We start from the raw sequence: 16,620 nt of genomic DNA on the forward strand, positions 1-16,620 counted from the left end.
CTCAATTCAGCTTTGAACAGATGCCATTGTAAATTTTGAGCAATTATTAATATGTGTGGGAACATGGTTTGAAAATAAGTTAGCAATCTCCATCTGCTCCGCTGCTTCCCCTGAATGCGGACGTCCAGTTCGTAAGAACGAGTGAGTGTGAGGGAACGCTGGAGCCTGGCTCCTTCCTGCTTTTGCTCTTTAAAGGGAAAAAAGACAATTCCATTTCATTCCACGTACACTCCTATCTCCAGCTTGGATTGGTCCACTTGTTAGCATCACGTGTCATTGATGCTGGAGAGATCTATCTCATAGACAGGCTCAGCCCTTGCAGTAGGTTGCATGCTGTCCTTGATCCTGAAGATTAGGCAGCTACATTTCCTGTCCTGGTAGAGCTTACAGTCTGGGGTGAGATACTTACAGACACCCTACCAGCAAAGTACAGTGGATAGTAGAGGGTAGAGGTATCTAAGAGGGAGTCCCACCTCCCTGTATTAATTCCAAAAAGCAGAGAACAGGGCCTTTCAGTAGATGCCCACTCTTTGGAAAGATCTTCAAGACACGTGTGTGTGTGTGTGTGTGTGTGTGTGTGTGTGTGTGTGTGTGTAGAGTCAAAAGCAAGCATTTTAACACCCACCGAGTCATCCTGTGGATGGTGGTGGGTTTGTTTGTTCATTGTTTTTGTTTTAGAAAGACAGGGTGGCTTAGACTTGCAGCAATCCCAAATCCTGGAATTATGAGCAAGAGCAGTCTAGTCCCATTCTCAGATATATGCTGTTAATTTTTCACTACTGCTATATATAATACATAGGCTCAAATATGGTGGCTTACACCACACACCCTGTGCAGTTCCGAAAGTTGTCACTGTGGCAAGGTCAGTGACACTGGAGTGTAATAAAGGCATCAGCAAGGCTGTATGCACTTCAGGGAGAATCTGATTTCCAGCCATTTACCTCATCAAAGCCGGAGCCCACAGTGTGGCTCATTTTCTTACCGTGTCACGCTATTTTCTCTTCCTCCTCCCTCTGCTGTGTTTGAGAACCCCGTGATTGCGCTGGCCACATCTGAAGAATCCAGGACAACTTCCCCATTGTCAGAGGTTGGCGTCTTTCATTCTATCAGAATTTGCTCCCTCCACTGTGTAACAGGACACATTCACAGAACCCCAGGATTATGGCATCTTGGTGGGCATTGTTCTGTCAGACCACAACAACACAGTGGTACATATTTGACATGTTGGTCACCGGTATACCCTGGATCCCTGTTGAATAAGACCCCACCAGCCACCTTACATGATGAACCTAAGGTCACATCTCTTCCCATTTTGATGCCTCCGTTCTGTTGTTGGAGATCTCTGCCATCTTCATCAAAGCAAAGCTTAATTTTCCCTTGCCCGTGGGCTTCCTTCCTTCCCTAATGATTTCTCAGTTTATTTTTCCGGTTTCGGAAATCCTCTTTACTGTGCAGCTTTTTTTTTTTTTCATGCGTCTTTGAATTTGGAATGAGCAAATAAATGCTCAAATGTGAACTCTTTAAATGAGGGCAGTGCAGCCCAATGGTCCAGTGTGTGTTTAACACCTGAGATGCCCTGGTCTCCATCCTCAACACAAATAAACTACCCACCTCAGCTTCATAATAAGCAGTGGCAGGGGCTAATCTTTAAAGCCCTGGAGTTGGCGATTATAGAATTCCTCAGCTCAAATATTAAAGGGTTTAGTAAGCTCTCAAGAACAGACAGTTCCCAACCACAGACTCCACCAATGTCAATGTCAAGAGTCACGCGAAGGAGGACTCTCTGTAAGTGGTGAGCTCAGACGAAAGCCACGCCACGCCAGGGCTTGGGGAAGCAGACCTAAGTGTCCCGTGCATGGAGGGCCACATTTTTCCTTTCCCAAATAATTACCCTTTGCACTTTACTAGCGGTGATTACTGGAAAAGCACGCCGCACAGAAGCTTGAGGAAACGTGGTGTTGGCTTACTCATCCATTCCCTGAGTGCTAATGTGGGCTGCTGGCGTGTCTGTGTCGAGGCTGCCTGCTTGTGTGTGCCTTGGGCTCCACTTCAGTCCAGGGAACATGTGTTTGCCTTACGTGCCTTAAAGCTGCATGTAGGTAGGTAGAAAGAAAGAAGGAAGCCGGTGTACAGATCCCCATGTCATACAGACACCAGTAATAGCTCTTGTGATGAATACAGGTGTAATGGTTAATTGAGGGTGTCAACCTAACTGGATTAAGGAATACCTAGAATTTTCAGAACCATTGTTTGGGGGTGTGTCTATGACAGTGTTTTCAGGGAGGTAAAAAGCCAGCGGGATAAAACTCTGTTCTTCCCATCCTCAAACTCTGAAACTCCAGACTCTATGGTCTTTGGATCCAGAATTTCCACTTTCTGATCCTGGCAAGATACTGGCAACCCAGGGTTGCTTGCTAGTAGATAACCAGTCACAGGGTTTTGCCAATTCTAAAATCTCTTCATAGATTTCCTCTTGTCTATTCTCTCTCTCTTCTCTCTCTCTCTCTCTCTCTCTCTCTCTCTCTCTCTCTGTCTCTCTCTCTGTCTCTCTCTCTTTCTCTCTCCTCACTCTCTTTCTCAAAACCTATCTCTATTAATAATCTTTCTACATATCAATAATCTATTATCTATCATTATATTTCTCATCTATCAATTGATCTATTTTTAATCTGTTTCTTCTATCTATCCATCTATCATCTATCTATCATCTATAACCTATCAATCTGTCTATCACATGTCTATCTACCTATCAATACACCCTACTGGCTCTATCTGAGTGCTTTGTTTTCATGAAGTGTCATCCAAGCCTGTGTTTCATACCCCTGAGTAGTCTATTGTATTTTTTAGGCACACTGTCTGTTTCTCTGTGTTCTCCCACTAAATGTTGCCCCCCCTTCATACTCCTGCTTACTTCTCTCCCCCACGGGCCACGGTTTATGATCACTAGTAATTGAGCTTGTCATAAAAGAGTGGTTCCATCAATCATTATTTCATGTCTTTTTTGTGCCCCATAGATTTTTCTTGCCAATCACTAGATCATTGAGTGATCTCCACTAAGTGGAGAATTTGGTCTCCATTTGGGGAGGTTTAAGAAGTGTGGCCTTATAGGAAGTATGTCATTGGAGGTGGGCTTTACGTATTTAAAGACTTTTGTCCTTTCTGGTTTGCTTTTTCTGATTTCTGGTTGCAATTCAAGATGTGAAGTCTCTGCTTTCCGCTTTAGCCACCATGCATATTGCTTCCTGGCAATCCTCCCTGCCATGATCGACTCTTATTCATTTGGATAAATAAGCTACTTTTTTATAAATTGTCTTGGTCATGGTGTTTTGTCACAGCAACAGAAAAGGAACTAGGACAGGCACTTTCCTCCTCATAGTCATACCGCGGACCTGTGTAGTCACAAGGAAAACAATAAGCAAGCTACAAGCCAGGGCAGTCTCCCAAACTCTCAGTATTCTTCAGTACTGCCAGGGCAACTCAGACAGGCAGTAGTCACAGCCATGATGGGCCAGCTGCATGCCATGTGATACCAGGTGCCATCCTAGAGCAGAAAACAAAACAAAACAAAACAACAACAACAACAACAACAACAAAAACCTTAGGCAGAAACTAAAGAAATTTGGATAAATGGAAGTTCCAATCAATAGTGACAGTCAACACTTACTCATCAAGTGTGACAGTGGACCACACTAGCATAAGAGGTTAACCACAGGGAGAGATTGAGGGAACTGCATGAGGCTGTGAGGTCTCTTCGTGGTATCTTTGTGATTTTTCTGAACATCTAAGACTGTTTTAAAATAAAAGCTTATTATGAAAACATTGATTTCTATCCTGGTTGTTGTTGTTGTTGCTATTGTTGATGATGATGCTATTGTTGATGTTGGTGATGTTGTTGATGTTGATGATGATGCTATTGTTGATGTTGGTGATGTTCTTGATGTTGATGATGTTCTTGATGCTGCTGCTACTGTTGATGTTGTTGTTGTTGCTGTCATCATTATCAGTACTTTGTCAACTTCACAGAACCTAGAATCATCTGAGAAAAGGGAGCCACAACTGAGAAAAATGCTTGGTCTCCAGGCAAGACCTTGGGCTTAGTTTCTTGATCAGTGATTGGTGTTGGAGGACTCAGGACACTAGGTGGAGTCATCCTTGGGCAGGTGGTCATGTGTGTATCATTCCCTAGCCCTTGACTTTGAGCACAGCTTTGCATTTAAGTCCCAGGTCTCATCCTCCTGTGCTGTGTGCCTAAGACTCCAGCAGAGTCACCATCAGCCATTTTTATGTGGCCGGAGGCATAATGGCTTTGCAAAATGCCAGGGCCTAGAAATTTATTTCCTAGTGCCTTCAAAAGCCATTAACCTTTTCCACAGAAGAAGAACGATGAAAGTTTGCTTATAACTGTCTTCAGGCAGCTGTGTCATCTTTTTCCCCTTTGACCATTTCCCTTCTGAGGAATCAACCTTATCACGTAGGTACCCCCCTTCATATAAAGAAATAAATTTGGGCTGGGTGGTGGTGGCACATGACTTTAATCCCAGAACTTGGCAGGCAGAGGCAGGCGGATTTCTGAGTTAGAGGCCAGTCTGGTCTATAGAGTGAGTTCCAGGACAGCCAGGGCTACACAGAGAAACCCTGTCTTGAAAAAACCAAAAAGAAAAAGAAAGAAAGAAAGAAAGAAAGAAAGAAAGAAAGAAAGAAAGAAAGAAAGAAAGAAAGAAAGAAAGAAAGAAGGGAGGGAGGGAGGGAGGGAGGGAGGGAGGGAGGAAGGAAGGAAGGAAAGAAAGAAAGAAAGAGAGAGAAAATGAAAGAAAGAAAGAAACTAGACTGACTACAAATGTTCTTTCTCTGTATATCTAACTACTCCCAAGTAATTAGGTAGCATGCAATTCTGTCCCAGTTGAGATATATACATATGCATATATACATATATAAAAACAAAAAAAGACTAAAAAAATAAATTTGGGTATTCAAGCAACAGGGCTCATGTTTAGGGTCATGATGTGAAGTGGATGGCAATGGATGGGAAGCAGATAGGATAGTTTTGATGGCTTTCCACTAGAGATGCCATTCTTTTCTAGTCAAGGTTACCACCCTGAATGACACTGCTCTTGTCATGGAAACTAAAGTTCCCCATTGAGCTTCAGGAACTGCTGTAAACGGGGACTGAGAAATGGCTCTGGTATAAAAGCTCATACTGTTCTTATGGAAGATCCCGTCAGTTACTGGCATTATTAAGTGCTTGTGAGTGGGTGGCTCACAAGCACTTAATACTTTAGCTCCAGCTTTTTGTTTGTTTATGTGTGTGTGGGGGGGCGTAAATTCTTGCCTACACTATATTCATACGGAGGTCAGAGGGCAGCTTGAGGGAGCTGATTATTTCCCTCCACTACCTGGGTGTTCAAGATCAAACTCTGGTCATTAGACTTGGTGGCAAGTGACCTTATCTACTGAGTCACCATCACAGCCACACATTTTTCTCCTTATCTTTGGCTTTGACACCTCCCCAAGACTTCAGATTAAGTGTTTGTCTACACTCTTGATGCCTTCCTGGAAGCCAATGGCATTCCCACGCTTGTCATTGCCCTGCCAGCTGCTGATGCCTCCCCTGAGTCTACCTCTTCACCTACAGTGATTACTTTTCTTTCTAGCTCCTCATACTGGAAGATCCTAAAGCATTCTCCTCCAAAATATTCACAAAGTCATCTACCACCGTCTCCACCATGACTGTCTTGGTTGGAGGCACAACAGATCAACACCAGGCTCCTGGTAATATCTGGTCTCCTTGATTCCATTCTTACTTTTGCCATTGAAAAAGAGTCCCATATTGTAGCTACTTATGGGACCCTGGGATGAAGTCGTGGCAGTCTGTAGTGTAAACTTGGTAGATCTAAAGAACACAAACAAAATCCAAATGTCTGCCCCTGGCTTTGTATTCTTCTCAGTTCTTTCTCCAGTCTTATCTCCGGGCTCCCATGATCCTTCCTTTTGGGGGCCTTTACATGGGCTCTTCTTTCTGCCTGGAACATTACATTTACATTTCAATTTATCATGCAAGAATCTTTTGTGTTCTGCTAAATGCAATCTGGTAGCTGTCACCCCACACGGCTCTATGCATAGCCCCTCTCATTTGCTGGTCTTTTTTTTTTTTCAGTCAGCAGTTGCTTGCTTATTAGCTGGTTCATGGAATACAACAGAGGTTCAGATGGACTGGGGGCCTTTTCCAGAAGCCAAAGTAGAATCTGGAAAAGTAATGTTGAACTTGAGACTCTGTCTCAACTTAGGGAGATGAGTACTCACTGCCAATTTGACAGGATTTAGAACTGCCTAGGAGTCCAGCCTCTAGGTATGTTTGTGAGGGGGTTTTTCGGATGAGGTAAATAGAGGTGGGAAGACCTAATGCAAATATGGGTAGTGCCATCCCATGGCTTAGGGTTCTGGGCTGAAGCAAAAAGGAGAAAATGAGCCAAGCACCTACATTCATCTCTGTTTCCTGGCCATGGATAAAATGTGACCAGCTGTCTCAAACTCCTGTCCCCATGCTTTCCCCATCATGATGGACAGGGCCCTTAAACTGTGAGGCAAAATAAACTCTTAATCCCTTAATCTTCTTCTTGTCAGGTGTTTGGTCACGGCCCTGAGAAAAATACCCAGTACAAATGGCTTTATAACTATATTGCTTCATTGTCTTCAAGTATGTTCATTGTAGAGCTGGACTTGGTGGTCCATACCTGTAATCCTAGCAGCCAAGAAGCTGACCAGGAAGATCAAGAACTCAAGGCTAGCCTAAGCTACACAGCAAGCTCAAGGCTGAGTCTTAAAGCAAAACCCTGTCTCAAGTAACAGAAACGCATAACCAAGCAGACGGAAATGTCTACGTGCTTCGATCCTCACTCAGCCTATGCCTTCTTCCTCATCAAAGATGTCTCCATGGTGAGATGAGAGAAGAAGTGGCTTTTTTTTTTTTTTTAAGAAGTGGCTTTTGCTGGTTCCTGTGGGTGCCAGCAAACATGGGGCAGGAGCGGGGTGTGGGCAGCATCAGCCTGCAAGAGAGCAGAAACTCTGACACCCGACTGAGATCTTTTGTCAAAGCCATGAGCCCAGAGGAGCCGTTGCTGAGAACCATCTTAACTCCATACTTCAAACCCGAACACTGCTACAGCAGGGAGTTTGTGACCGACTCTTAGTTAGTTCCCATCATTCGATCTATCTCCACCGACAGATATACAGTGTGGCTTTGAGGACGTTACATGCTACTGTTGTACAGAAAATCAACATCCCTGCTAACGTCTATGGAAAAGGACAAAACCTCCCTAGTGGCTCTAAGAAATGAACCACCCACACCTGGTCTTGTGGGACCCAGACTCCAGCTTGCTTCATAATTCCTCTATCCTTAGTTGTTTTGAGTCTGGGTTTTGTTTTGTTTTAAATAATAAGACAATGGATGTTAAAGGCTTTTTTTTTTCTCAGCTAGCTGCATTTGTCATTAAGTTACAATACTAGAAAAGGCTTACTAGTTATCAACACAGATTGGTTACCTTCATTTAACTCCCCTTTAACGTCTTTGCCAGTGTCTCTTTCTTATTTTTGGGTCATCCGTAATAATTTGTTCAGTAAGGCGATCTGTCTGCTCATTATTGGAGCCCTTATGCATCTGAGGCCATTTCCCTAACAGAAGAAAACGTGGTTGCAGAACAATTTCTGAACCATGGGGGGAAAATCAAATTATATTGTGATTGCATCTATTATTCTGGTGAATCTCAGAGCTTTGTAACTCTTTGACTGTGAATCAATTTTCCTTCCTTCCTTCCTTCCTTCCTTCCTTCCTTCCTTCCTTCTTTTTCTGTTTAAAATATTATTTTGATGCCAAATTAAATCACTCCTGGGATAGCTTATCCATCAGTGAAACGCATTAGCTGCTGTACCCACGTTAACGTGCTTAGCATTCTGCCTAAGTCATTTATCACATTAGCAGCACAATATTGTGACATTTACTCAGCCTTCCATTTGTCTGGTGTCCAGTGTACAGTGCTAATTAATTCATAGATAATACTGGCCACTTCCCATCTGTCTCTACTGCTGCCACTATCCCTGAGACAGAAGACCCTGCCAAAGACTTAGCTACTTTATTCCTGGTCTTTTATTAATTTACATTTTGACTTTGGCTTTGGGGTTGTCTCTGTCAGCAGCTAGATAGACCAAGGATCTGCCATCCTCATGATTGCCTGCTGTGACCCCATCTCTTGCTTCTTCAGTCAAGACTTGATGCCTGTAAATGGCGCCAGGGAGACCATGTATGTGGTCGTATAGGACTTGGCCCAGGATCTAACCACACAACAGGAAGCCAACAATTTAGATTTTTTTTTCACACCCAGTGATGTGTGATGTCCCTGATCTAGGGCCAGCATCTAGAAGTCTGGGTGTCATCTCCCTGCTGGGATAAGTTTCCATCCCATTAGGTTACCCTGAGCTGGTCCTCAGTCAATTTCCTGGAATGTTCTTTACCTTTACGGAGAACAGAATGGAAGCTTTTATGATAAAAAGCTATTGCAATTTATATGTTACTTATGTCCTCCTTTTCTTTCCGATTATGGGAATACTAGCCATTGGATCCACACACCTTCCTCTGCCATGACTAAATGAGCACAATGAGACCATCTCACACCAACCATGCCTGGGCATCACTGCAGAGGGCTCAGGTTCTGCCTTTAGTCTGGGTGGCGAAGGAGCATGCCTCTACTTAACACAATTGCTGATGCTGCTCCTCCTCCTCCTCTTCTCCTATTTCTTCTCCTTCTTCAGTTTTTACATCCTGAATGCTGAGATCAAAGGAATGTGCCATCATGCCTGGTTCCTGGTTTCTTTCTTTCTTTTTAAATATTTAAACTTAAAAAATGTTTTTTGATAATTTCATACTTGAGTACAGTATTCACATAATTTATGTCCCTTCCTCTCTCCTTTTCAACTCCTTCCCACTCTCTCAAATTCATGAGCTCTTCTTTAGTTATTGATTTTATATATATATATTATATATATTACATATGTATTATATCTCCTATTGAGTCCAATTAGAACTGCACATGTGTATGTATGTGTTTAGGGTGAGCACTTGGGATTGCATAACCTAACGGAGGCTTGTCCTATGAGAAGACTTATAGCAGATGGCGACTGATGCTGAAAGCCATAACACTGAGTTACTTTTGACTCTGTTTGTCCCATTTGCTGAGAAAGCTACATCTTTAGATGAACACCTCCTCCCGGGAGACTGAGGCAAACATAGCTTCTGAGGCCAGCCCATTGCCTCTCAATTTCAACACAAAAGGGTGGGGCAATCCAAGGGCCTGTACAGGGCACAGTGGGAGGGTCAGACAGGCCCTGCTCATCCCATTTTTCTGCCAAGAACTGAAATCCAATCAGTTCAGGATTCAGAGGGCAGAAGATCCGCTGATGAAAGATGGGTACCCCAGACCTTTGTCACCCAAAGGTCCTGATGCCAGTAGCACCTGGGAACTTCCTACAAGCACGAAGAGATCCTAAATTCATTATCATGTCTATATACCTCTTCTTCCTGAGAGCTTTGGGATTGTCTAGACCATCTTAAATCTCTGAGATCCATTAGGGCCCTGTGGATATTAATCAGTTCTAAACTCAGAGGGCAGGCAGGAGCCCAAGTCCACATAGCAAGTGTACTGGCTAGTTTCGTGTGTCAACTTGACACAGGCTGGAGTTATCACAGAGAAAGGAGTTTCAGTTGGGGAAGTGCCTCCATGAGATCCAGTTGTGGGGCATTTTCTCAATTAGTGATCAAGTGGGGAGGGCCCCTTGTGGGTGGTACCACCTTTGGGCTGGTGCTCTTGGCTTCTATAAGAGAGCAGGCTAAGCAAGCCAGTAAGAAACATCCCTCCATGGCCTCTGCATCAGCTCCTGCTTCCTGACCTGCTTGAGTTCCAGTCCTGACTTCTTTTAGTGATGAACTGCAACATGGTAGTGTAAGCTCAATAAACCCTTTCCTCCCCAACCTGCTTCTTGGTCCTGATGTTTGTGCAGGAATAGAAACCCTGACTAGGACAGCCAGTGAATGGCTTTGTTGAAACACACAGAACCAGGCACGCACGCCCTGCATGCTCATTCTAGAAAGATGGCAGGTGTGCTGTTACATCATGGGGAAGTTTGAATTCCATGTGGCTTGAAAGTCCTAATGACTTGCGCAAGATGACAATCTTACCATGCTACCTTGAAGATGAAACTCTTCACAGATAAGTTTCTAATGACTCTAGAGATATTTAATTAGTAGCTTCAACACCGATAAATTAAAATTCTTTGCATCTTCCAGTTAGTCTTAGGACTTTCTGTTCAAAGCCTCAGTTAAAGCTGGGTGGTGAATATTTAAGTCTGCTTGAAATATAACACAAAAAGCATAGGCTGAGAGAGACAGTCTTGCAAAGCTAATAGTCCTAGGGAGAGCACCTGTGCAGGCTGAGCACTGCTGTGAATGTTCAGACTGGCTGGAGAGTCATTTAAACAAGAGAAGAAAATGCAACAGCCTTGTGTTTATAACACTGGGTGACTGAATTTATTGTTCTTACTGTTGTGTTCATAAAAAGAGAAATAGGTGTGAGGGCAGTATGGGGGAAGGGGGTGCTCAGTGGGCCCATGCCAAGGCATCCCTTCCCCCTGAGGGACCAGCCACACACCGGTATATGGTATAGAATAGAGTTTATCCAGGGCATGGGGAGGGAAATTAAGAAGGTAGCAAAAGTAGAGAAAGTCAGAGAGAAGAAGAGGGCAGAGCAGTAGAGGCCAGCCATGACCAGGTGGAGAGAGGGGGGAAGGGAATGGGAAAGGGAAGAGCCCAAGAGGGCAAGAGAGACAAGAGAGTAAGAGGCAAGAGAGAGGGGAGGGGCCAAGCAGCCCCTCTTATAGTGGGTCAGGCCTACCTGGCTGTTGCCAGGCAACTGTGGGGGTAGAGTCCAGACAAAGTACCAACACTTGTAGTTATTTTAAAATTAATTTTAGTGTTTGGAAAAGATAATGTGTGTGTGTGTGTGTGTGTGTGCATGCGTACAGGTATGAATATATGTGTCTGTAAGTATATGTGGCAGTCAGAGGTGCCTCTTTCTTTTTTTTTTTTTTTTTTTTTTGACAGGGTCTCTCACTAAACTGTGACCTTACCCATTTGCCTAGGCCAGCTGGGCAGTGAGTCTCCAGAGATTCTCCTATCTGTGTTTCTCCAGTGCTGGAATTGCAGTGGTAGACTACTGCACCTGGCTTTTTATGTAGATACAAAAAACACAAACAAACAAACAAAATAACCCGGGTTGGGTGGGGGGTTCCCACTCAGGCCCTCAGGGTCTGTATCTCGCATGTTACCGTTGAGCTGTCTCCCAGGCCAGTCCGAGTGCTTACATGCTTAAATCAGGTCTGGAAGGTACTGAAGCCGACGTGAACCACACATGATGCACACACAGTCTTCCACCAGCCTCGGAAAAAGGCAGTTGGCGCTAATTAGAGAGTCAAAAGGCACTGTTCAGAACACAGCTAGGAACATCTTCATATTTTTGTTTCATTTATGCATTTATTTGCTTTCTGTCTCCTCCCACCGTGGCGAAAGGGATTTAAGAGCCAAATTTCTGAAGCCCGGGCTTTTTCAGGATGGTGTCATCTGTATTGCTTTCCTAGAACAGGGGCTTCAGAAAAAGAATGTGAAGTATGCAGAGGAGGAGAGCCAAGGAATGTGTGTGCCCCTTAGATGGACCTGCAGGTCAAAGAGAGACATCCCTGGAATCTGACTTCGAAGGCAGAAACCAGTGTGATGGATGGATGGCAGGACACTTGAAAGGAAGCTGGGGCAGTGAGGCCAGGTTCCAGCAAGTCAGGGGCTTCCCCAGCCTGGGGCAGAGCCCTATGGCCTGACCTCAGCTGGTGAATCACCTGCTTCAAGCTGTTCCTACGCCTCCTGCACCCAGGAGCTGGTGCATGTGTGGGGATTTCACCACAATGACATGCCTGGAAGGGGAAGTGCAAGGCACGGCAGGTGACTGAGCAAGGCCCCCCAGCACTGGCCTGTCTGACCCTCCCACTGTGTCCTGCACAGGCCCTTGGATTTCCCTACCCTTTTGTGTTGAAATTGAGAGGCAATGGGCTGGCCTCCAGGAGTTAGGTGTTCATCTAGAGATGCCGAGTTCTGCGTGAGGTCAGGTGAGAGCAGGTATACTGCACTGATGGTTTGTTTGGGGGAAGACCTATGCACTGCTGTTGTCTGAACAGCTCTGAGCCAAGGACAGGGATCTAGAGCCTCCTGTAAGTCCCAGTCTGGCCTCCAGGGGTTGGGTACACAGTGTTGTAGCTGTTTTCCCTAACACGTCTTGCATTCCTCAGAAGCGACTCAGTGCCAGCTGCATGGAGTCTCCTGCCTGTGACTTTGAAGGCCCTCCCCACCTGAGGAGGACTGTGGTCTTAGCCTTCAGGTCCAGCTCAAAACCCAACCTCAAAACAGCTTTGACTCCCAGGTCCTGGGACACAATATGCTTGCTGTCTTCTCCCAGCTGCTGCCTGGGCTCACCCATCAAATTGGTCCCACACACACATAAGCTCCTCCCATACATTATTATGTAATTGTTACCACGCTTTATAAGGACCAAGTGTCATATCTGGGACAGGAAGTCATGGATTGAAACACATATAATGAGGGGTGGGGTGCTTGTTTTGCAGTACTAGGGTTTGAACCCAGGACTTTAAAGATGCTAATCAAATGCTGTATCCCTGAACAACATCCCGTCTCACTGATGTGTTTTTAGAGTGAGGTATGGTGCAGTGGCAGAGGGGGTACCCCAGCAGGCCCATGCTGATGCATCCCTCATCCCAAGGTACCAGTATAGATGGGTCTAGTATAGAATAGAGTTTATTTGGGGGCATGGGAAGGGGAGTTGAGAAGGCAGTAGAGGCAGAGAAAGAGAGGAGAAAGAGAGAAAGAGAAAGAGAAGAGAAAAGGCCAGGCAGGAACACAAGGAGCGAGGGGGGAGGGGAGAGAGGAAGAAAGGAGTCAGATAGAGGGGGAGAAGCCCAAGCAAGCCAGGTCTACCTCGCTGTTGCTAGGTAACTGTTGGGTGGAGCCTAGAAGGAATGCCAATACTTACCAGTTTTATTTTTATTGCAGTATTGTTTCTACCTAAGTCCATGTGATCTCTCTCTCTCTCTCTCTCTCTCTCTCTCTCTCTCTCTCTCTCTCTCTCGGTTTTTTGAGACAGGGTTTCTCTGTATAGTCCTGGCTGTCCTGGAACTCACTCTGTAGACCAGGCTGATGGCTATATCTTAACCAAGTGGTGCCTCTTCATATAGGCCAGGCTAGACCCCATGTGCTGATAACCTACTGTATAAAATGCTCCAGGCTCTTTTACCCACCCTGGACCCAGATTAGCCCTTTTTTGGGTAGCCCAGCTTCCCTCCATTATCAGATGATTTAATTTCTCTAACCTAAGAAGCACAAAGCAGCACATCACCGTGGCCACCATTTGGATTTCTTTATTAATAATATCACACTCATCTTTGTATTTGTATTCAGTGGGTCTCTCCTGTGATAACGACCCATGATTGTAATCTGACTTACATAAATGCATAGAGGTACATACTCTGTACACATATACAAACATCTGTGTACATCAGACACATCCGTGCATCTATATATCTGTAGCCAGCAGTCCATGTGTGTATGTATGTATGTGATTATGTGTGAGTGCTTACTTACAAAACTCATGGATCTGTAGAAGTTAAGGTTTCATTCTGCACAATTATCGTTTACCAGTAACACATTTCACAACCTGTTGGTAAGCATGGAATTTCAGAACCTAGCCATGGCTTGGCAGCATTCCCCCTCCTCCCTCACAGATACTGACAGGTACCTGCTGGGACTTGGCAGACAGGATTTCTCACCTGGGAAGTGAATTAACATCAAAGGGTATTAGTGTTAAGGTATTGGCACCACAGACCTGCTCCCTGCCCTCTTTCCTGCCTCCCTCCTGATTGCAGGCTCTTGCCTTATGGCAACACCCTTATGGCCCTCAAAATAAAAATAAAAATAAAAATAAAAATAAAAATAAAAATAAAAATAAAAATAAAAATAAAAATAAGGAAAGACCCCCCCCCCCTCCCAAGCGGGCTCCGAGTCTCTTTGGAGATCTTGACATGCTATGCCATCTGTTTCTGGTGCTAGGGCCTTAACTCTCCTCCAAGCCCCTGCCATGCTGTGGTTTGGACTCATTAAGTTCTCTTACTAACTCTCCCATTCCCCCTCCAGCCCCTCTGCAATGACCAGCAGGAATGGGTAGATAATCAAAACCATGTTGTTCACCAGGCACGAGGCTATATATGTTCATTTTTATCCCTTATGTGAGCCAGGAACATTTCTATCCCATCTTAGAAGAAACTGTTGCTTTGGGGGAAATGCTTGCCCCATGTAACAGCTAGGTAGCAGGGAGCTGAGGCTGAGCGCTGTTTGTCTGGCTCCAACTCTGCTGTGATGGAAGTGACTTAATCTGTTCATGAAGGTGTAGGTGCAGAGCAGGGAAGGGTCGGCCACCCTGTTCTTAGACCCGCTGGGCGTCTGTCCTCTTGCTTACCCACAGTCCACCGCGGCACATACTGTACACTGAGGTCAATCTCTAGCCCCACATCCCCAGAGGAGTGACGGGCACCGGGTCCAGCGCCGCCTTATGCCCCAGTGCGGGACACCCCAGTGCAGGAGACGGTTGGATTTATTTCTCCAGCTGTGGGGTAAGTTCAGGCCAGTTTCTTTTCTAGGCTCACTATCAATGTGGCCTGCGCCTGCCTGTTTCCTCCTTACAAAACTTCACCTCATTTCTCATTGCGACCGCACTTCCTTCTTTTGTGTAAGGAGTCCCCTATTTCCGGTTAAGCCTTATTTTTTTTCTTTCCGTCAGTTACTAGTTACTATTCAAGCAAGTATGAGTTTCCCGCCTCCTTTAGAGCTGAGTCGAACAGCTTCACGGGACACTCCCAGAGGGGGACATCTACAGGGGACAGCATCTTTGTTGTGTTGGTCACTTTTCTTATAAGAGATTACTTCAGGCAGAGAATGAATCTATGGACTTCCTTCCACAGTAATTTTGAGAAAGTTCATTTTTAAAATTTAAATTAAAAATTCTTTTGGAAATTTCATACATGAGTATACTGTTTTACATCATTTCCCCATCTCTCTCTGCAACTTCTCCAAAGTCCACCTTATGCCATATATATATATATATATATATATATATATATATATATATATATATATAATGTATGTTGCATTTGAGAAAAATGAGGCAGGGAGCAGGGGTAGGCAGGCTGATCCAGGAGCTGAGGTACAGGTAAGACCTGAAAATAAAGAAGGGCGAAGGTTTCCAAGGATGGTCGCTGGGACTGTTGCAATCACCTGGAGATGATCTGTGGTCTGGGCTGAGGCACTGGGCTGGAGAGCAAGCAGAGAGACCTTGTCACTGTTCAGCCAGCCTCTAGTGCATGCTCAAACTCAACTGCCCATTCATTCAGAGGACATGGAGGCATGTATGTATTTGGGGACATGCTAGATCTTAGGGGACATTCACTGTGATGGAACTTGCCCAGAAGGGTTGCAAAAACCCTGAGACTGAAGAACCTGGTTTGAAGACCTGGAATACTGGAGTGTGAAGGATGGATGTGGGTAGGGGCGGGTCCTGCCATCATTCCTCATTTCCTCTGAGCGCCACAGCATGGTGTGGCTCTAGCAGGGAGGTGACAGAGTCATGCTCTGAATACCATAAAGATCCCTGGAGTTGGGGGCAAGAGCTCTGGTTGCTTCTGGTATCCCTAGGCTTCCTGGCTAGGCACTGCCAGTATCCTACCGCCCTCCCTTTCACATCTGGATGGTGACCACAAATCTGGGATTAACTTATTGTTCTCACTACCCTGTCATTTGCCTGTGAGCATCAGTGTGGCCCTGTGCCTTACTGAGAATGCAGACAAAGGTTTATTAAATTCTGTTTTCCCAGTAAATACTGGTACATTCGTCAGGAGTTTGTTTCTGTAGATGGAAGGCAAATTGTGTGCACTGCAAGCTTTTCAGATCTTCCAAGGGAACAATGGAGTTCGTGACAAAATGAGAAAACAATTAACTATGGCAGGAAAGGGGGACCCTTCACAGCACAGCCTTCATACGCTATTTTAATTGCAGGAGGAGAAATGTGGGGGTCTCATCGTCACGAAGCCAGCCAGTGGAGTGGTTTTCATCTTTTGTTTTTTGAATTTCGGAACAATGAAATGGCCCCAAATGTTTACATGGGAGTTGGAATGGTTCCACATGCAAACTATGACGTTGTGTCAATACACTATGATGTGGACATCTATCAGTCACCAATGAAGGAAGGAGAAAGGTCAAGGCAAAAAAGTTCCCAAGAGTCTCAGAATTCCAGAATCCAATTAAGCCAAGCAGAAATCCCAGCACTTGGGAGATAGAGGCAGGAGGATTAGGAATTCAAGGCTGGAATGGACTACATGAGTCCTGGTTCAAAAAAAAAAAAAAATCAATGACACAGTGATCAAATGATCTACCTGAGCATCTGTGGCTATGATCATAGGATCGGGGAT

The 16,620-nt window shown here is 44.9% G+C and overlaps 1 pseudogene; it reads right to left on the reverse strand.

The window, feature by feature from the left end:
- Positions 1-16,620, reverse strand: part of LOC127692813 (40S ribosomal protein S18-like) — a 48,783-nt pseudogene that overhangs the window by 18,242 nt on the left and 13,921 nt on the right.

The sequence above is a fragment of the Apodemus sylvaticus genome, chromosome 9 (assembly GCF_947179515.1).
Source record: "Apodemus sylvaticus chromosome 9, mApoSyl1.1, whole genome shotgun sequence".
Taxonomy (NCBI): Eukaryota; Metazoa; Chordata; class Mammalia; order Rodentia; family Muridae; genus Apodemus; species Apodemus sylvaticus.